We start from the raw sequence: 6111 nt of genomic DNA, 5'->3' as shown, positions 1-6111 counted from the left end.
CACCAAAAAAAAAATTAAAAAAAAATCCCAACAAAATAACGACTTTTCAACAATATCTACAATGTAAAAAATGACCGTGATTTTAACAGTAAAAGACTGTAAAAATGCTGTGGTGAAAAACTGTCAATTGGTTTACAGAAAGTTTCCGTACTATATACGGTGAATAACTGTAATAGATCTAACGGTACATTTAATACAGTAAAATACTGTTAAATTCACAGTTTTTGGAAGTGAAAAATAACAATTCATTGTAAAATTTACAGTGAAAAACCGTAAATTGACATTCCTACAATTCCCTGCGTGACACTTTACATTTCATATATTTTCGTTGAAATAACTCTGTTTCTTCTTAGTTTTTCTCATTTTTTTTCTAATCAGTTATGTACATTAGGGTTTTATGTTACATCTAATGTTGTTAAATTAATGTTTATTGCATTTTTAAAATTTCATGCATGTTACCATGATGGTGTTTAGTGTGTGTGTGAATGACACTGTGTGCACCTTCTATATATTAGTATTGTCCTCCTCAGCTTGTGGAAAATCTGCTTGTGATGAACTTTGATTCATCATGTGACTCTTATCACCACTGTGTTTGATGACTGTCAGTGTATTATAAAGGTACAAAACAGATATTAGTACTTCATTAGGTTGGTAAATTAACATTATATCAGTTAATGAAATACGTTATTTTACCGTAAATTTAACATTTTTGTTTTACGTCGCTACTGTATTTTTTACGGTAAAGTTCTGGCAAGTTCCGGCACAGCTGCCAGTTTTTTACCGTAAATTTTACTGGGATTTTTTTACAGTGTAGTAATGGTGAAATTCAAAACACTGCTTCAAAGCTTTACAAATCCTTTATTTCGAATCAGTGGTTCGCAGTGCCAAAGTCACGTGATTTCAGTAAATGAGGCTTTGTTACGTCAAGTGTTTCGCGATTTCACTAGTTCACGTGACTTTGACAGTTTGATATGTGATCCGAACCACTGATTTGACACAAAATATTCGTAAAGCTTCGAAGCTTCATGAAGCAGTGTTTTGAAATTGGCCATCACTAGATATTGTTGAAAAGTATTCTTTTTTTTTTTTTTTTTTGGGCACACAAAAAGTATTCTTGTCGCTTTATAATATTAAGGTTGAACCATTGTACTCACATGAACTGCTTAAATATGGGTGTCTGAAAGTGTTAATTATCTTGCTGGCAATAGAGGCCTCACTGAGCCATCGGATTTTAACAAAAATATCTTAATTTGTGTTCTGAAGATGAACAAAGGTCTTACGGGTGTGGAACGACATGAGGGTGAGTAATTAATGACAGAATTTACATTTTTGGGTGAACTAACACTTTAAGGTACAGCTTAAGCTATAATTTAAGAACAATGTAGAGTTAAGGTTTCAGGGAAAACCAGCCCATTTCATAGTCACTTCAATTACAACCAGTCGCACAGGTCCTAATCACAATGCCACCAGCGTGAATAACTGTTGGCATGAAGTTCTCATGAAATGCTATGGTTTTCATTTAACATACAATTTCATTTACAGTGTGTAGCCCTTAGAAGTTCACATTGCTTGTGTTTTGTTTTCTCTTTTCCAGGCCAAACTCAAATAAAACCCAGTGTACACAGCTTGTTTCAAAAATAATTTGAGGTGTGTGAAGTAAGTAACTGTTCAAACTGGTCTGGTAGATATGTGCACAGCTTCAACACATGCCTGAAAATATCTGCTTGCAAAACATATGACCTGAGTCATGATGAACATCACCAAATGGCTTTTAAACACTATGATCCTCTTATTGACACTTAAGAGACGAGTTCTTTTCGGAGTGTCTCTGTTGTAAACACATCATTAATCTCCAGGCTGTCAGAGTGACTTTTCCACTGACTTCCTCCCCGACCATTTTCTACAGCACTGAGCACAATATCCCTCACTCAAATACTGATTGCAGCTTTTAGCTTTCTTATTCTTTGATGTTTGTGAAGTAAGGACTTTTCTTTTGTGTGCCTGTAACACTGAGAAATACGGCACACTCCACATCTATTCACATCACATATTCTCATGTCGAAGATGAGGGATAATTACATATATTCTGAGGGGAAAAATAGCATCAGGCTGGTTAAAACCTTTTCAAAGAATGACTTCAGGAATAGAATCTGCATGAGTCACTGGGTTAGGAAAGGATTCAGTTGCATGGCCTTATGGGATATGAGAAGACATGATTTTGATAGAGCCACTTTTAATGAAATAAGATGTTTTTATTTATTGGCATTATAACAGGCAAAGTTATGTGGCAGTTACAATAGTTGACATTTTGTGTAACAAAACTGGCTAAATGCAAGAATATATAGACAACGCTAAACATAAAGGTTTAGCCCCAGATATGATCAAATGAACAGCCCACATGGAAAGAACCTATATGTGGATATATGCGCATATATGAAACCTATATGCAGTGTATATGTACATATATGCTGCATATATGCACATATATGATAATATATATGCTGCATATATGCGCGTATATACTGCATATATGCTATATATATGCTGCATATATGCGCATATATGCTGCATATATGTGTATATATATGCTGCATATATGCGTATATATACTGCATATATGTGTATATATGCCACATATAGGCAAAATTGAGGTGCATATATGTGCATATACAGGAAATATAGGTCTCCTGTATTGCTTCTTCATATCCATATATATGCCCTATACATACAAGATATGTCTTCTATATAGCTAATGGCAGGATCTGGTCATTTTGTAGCTCATATCTCATTTTTGACTGTCATACATGATGCCTAGCTCATATTTTCTATTATCAAGGCAAAAACTAAGAATTAACGAAAAAAATTATGCAAGAACTTATGTATGTGCGAATGTAGCAGTTATGTATTTAGACAATTATTTTGTGATTCCACTTGCCATGACCATATTTGGGGTTTCCTGCCGCCATGCTGACTTGGGGTGTTGACGCACTTTGCTGCTTCCCAGTCTGCATGAGACATCACAGCGGTAGGTCACACAAAGTTTTTGCGGTGATTCAATTAAGGCCATGTTTCATGTAACAGCTGAATTCACATGATATATTTGTATGATTGTAATCCAAAACCCCTCTGTGATGTACATTCAGATGTTTCGTTGATTATTTTTCTTTACTTAAGTTACTTTTAATATCTCTCTTTCTCAGCGTTGTGCGTTGCTGCCGCATGCTGTTTGTATGCTGCACAAGTCCTCATATATTGCCATTTGTGTTATACAGAATAAAGTGAGGACCTGATGGCAAGATTTTTCGCAGTCTGTCTTTGATTACGACACAACGCAGAAAACACACCGCTACACGAACACGTGAAATTGGTCCCACATGGAAAAAACCTATATAAACATATATGTTTCAATATAGGTTTGATATAGGTTTTTAATATATGTGACATATATAAAATTGGCCATTTTCCTATATTATGTGTACATATATGTACATATATGTGTATATATATATATATATATATATATATATATATATATATATATATATATATATATACATATATGTGTACATATGTGTACATATATGTGTGCATATATGTGTACATATATGTGTGCATATATGTGTACATATATGTGTGCATATATGTACATATAATATAGGAAAACGGCCAATTTTATATATGTCACATATATGTAAAACCTATATCAAAACCTATACTGAAACATATATGTTTATATAGGTTTTTTCCATGTGGGAGCTTTCTGATCCGAGGACCCACATTTACCATTTACCACTCTTTTTTAACACTGCCACCTTTCTATTAATGACCGGCTGTTTGCTTGTTTAATAAGTCAGTAGAAGAGATTCTAGAAGGTCACTCCAGCATTAACCTCTCCTACAGCCAATCAATGGCTAAAGTGATTCTTATTGGTTAATTATTTGTGATTTGGTGACAGCGGCTGTGGCGAGCTGGAATGTTCTGCTATAAGTGTCGATGGAAAGGGAGAGCGGAACATGACCATCATTTAAGATACAATGGGAGGAAACATCCAACAACCATCGTGAATCAATATTAGTGCTCCTTTAGAAGGTACGTTAACACACTGTAGGCTTAACACTCAGTTAATTGGCTAGAAACGAGTGCTATGGAAAGTGTTATTCAGTGGATTATTGGATGAAGAGGATGGCCCTTTACCAGAGAGCACTACAACACTCCAGGGTTCAAGGGTTAACATGGTGATTGGGTTTGAAGAGGCCTGTGTGTTATAATCACACCTGTGTATAACTGGAAGCACTAAAAAATGCGCTTTTAGCAGTATTGACATGTACCGAAATCACTGACGGACAGGATTAATCTCCAGAAATGACACTCTATATTTATAGCGTTTAAAACACTGACTGGCCCTCCATAACTAGGGCCATGAGATATGAATCCAAAAGGAAATATATCCCTTAGTCAGTAGATTTAAGAGCTGTTTATGCTCTATTCTCCTCCCACAAGACTATTTAATCTAACTGTTTTACTCCCTTTGTACCCCCCTAAGGATGGATTCTTAGATTTAGTGACATCTCCTCGTTTTATCAAAGCGCTTATTCAACTTTTATGTACTGCTGTCAGGAAGGATACTCTGAGGGGATGGGGAAAATCTCTCAGCATGGGACTTATCAAAGCCAGGCATCAGCACAGTTTGTGGTCTAAATCTGCAATGAGGTCATTGAGAATCTGTTTGACTTTTCAACCAGTCGAACGAGGCTTCAGAAGGAAAAGTGGAAAAAAAAGTCTTACAATAACACTGAACAATTGCTTTTGAAGTGAATGTCATAACCCTTTGTTACATTTTGTTAGCTAAGCTTTTTAATGGTGGCAGGATGCGGTGCTGTCTTGCTTTTTTGTGGCTAACGTGCTGAATTTGCTGCATTCAGATTTTATTTCTGCTCCATTAAATCTAATTTGATTGTGAATTTGGATCAGCTCAGTGTTTTTACATTATAAAGAAAAGATTTTACTAGCTAGCAGGATATTTAAAGATTTAGGGGGATGCACTGGCATTATTATGGTGCCAGTAAACTAGACAATACTTTTCTTAACCCATCTAATATGACAAATAATACAAGAAATAACAATGCAAAAATGTTTTATGTTGTTAAATTTAGCGTAAAACTGTATGTTACACTACAAAATGTAGAAAATGTAGTATATCAAAATACATTTTATAGTGAAAAACAAAGTGTATGGATTGATCAACGCAAACATCAGTTATGGTAAACGGAAGCTCAGGCATGCTTGCTTGAGGTGCGAGAACCAATGAGGTTCACTGTTGTGTTACACAGCACATTTGAGTTTCCGCAAGAATCAATGAGGTTTGTTCTCGCAAATCAAGCAAGTATGGTTGAGCTTCTGTTTATGTTCACTGAGGAACAATCTAAATTCAATCTGTCAATCTGTCAATCATATTAAGTGATCAAGAAAATTTGGACTAAACCGCTCGATTCATATGAATTTATTTTACAATCTCTTTATGAACTTTTTAAAGCAACAAAGTGGTAGTTGAGTGGAATGAAAGTCTTACAGGTTTGGATAAACATGGGTGTGAGTAATTGATTACCTTTTTTTTTTTCTTAATTTTTGGGTGAACACTATTGGGTAGGTTTAGTGTAGTGCTTAGTGTAGGTGCTACATTAATTTCAAACCACTCAGTCACCGGACATTTTATTTTCGAACTGCTGGGATATGTATAACAACCAATGTAATAAAATGTTGCCAGATTCACACTCATCTGTTTTGAATTAAACTGAACAAGCTTTTAGCACCACTCACTGGACATTTGAAAGTGGTGAGAAACATGCAGGAAGCAACGTAATGTCATTTTGCAGAAATGTCACCACATGCAGGCACACTTTTCCAATGAGCCTGGATTGGTCATGGTTCAATTCCCAGGAAAGACACTGGATACTTTGAATGCACTGTAAGATGCATATGACAAATAATACAGTTTTAAAAAATGTACTAGTCAGTTGTAGACAATTTCTATTCTACCTTATATATAGCCAGCAGCAAATTCCTGAAGGGCTGGCAGAGATGAATCTGTTCTCTGCGGGTACATGGGTGATG

At 35.3% G+C, this 6111-nt stretch overlaps 1 long non-coding RNA gene across 1 annotated transcript; it reads left to right on the top strand.

The window, feature by feature from the left end:
* The first annotated feature begins 2982 nt into the window (after nt 1-2982).
* Nucleotides 2983-5259, top strand: LOC125273284. The gene is made up of 3 exons (XR_007186038.1): nt 2983-3025; nt 3956-4089; nt 4618-5259. It is a non-coding gene; the product is annotated as an uncharacterized LOC125273284 (long non-coding RNA).
* The last annotated feature ends 852 nt before the right edge of the window (nt 5260-6111 follow it).

Source organism: Megalobrama amblycephala, linkage group LG8 (assembly GCF_018812025.1).
Source record: "Megalobrama amblycephala isolate DHTTF-2021 linkage group LG8, ASM1881202v1, whole genome shotgun sequence".
NCBI lineage: Eukaryota > Metazoa > Chordata > Actinopteri > Cypriniformes > Xenocyprididae > Megalobrama > Megalobrama amblycephala.
The sequence above is the reverse complement of the archived record's forward strand: the minus strand, read 5'-3'. Positions and strand labels throughout refer to the sequence as shown.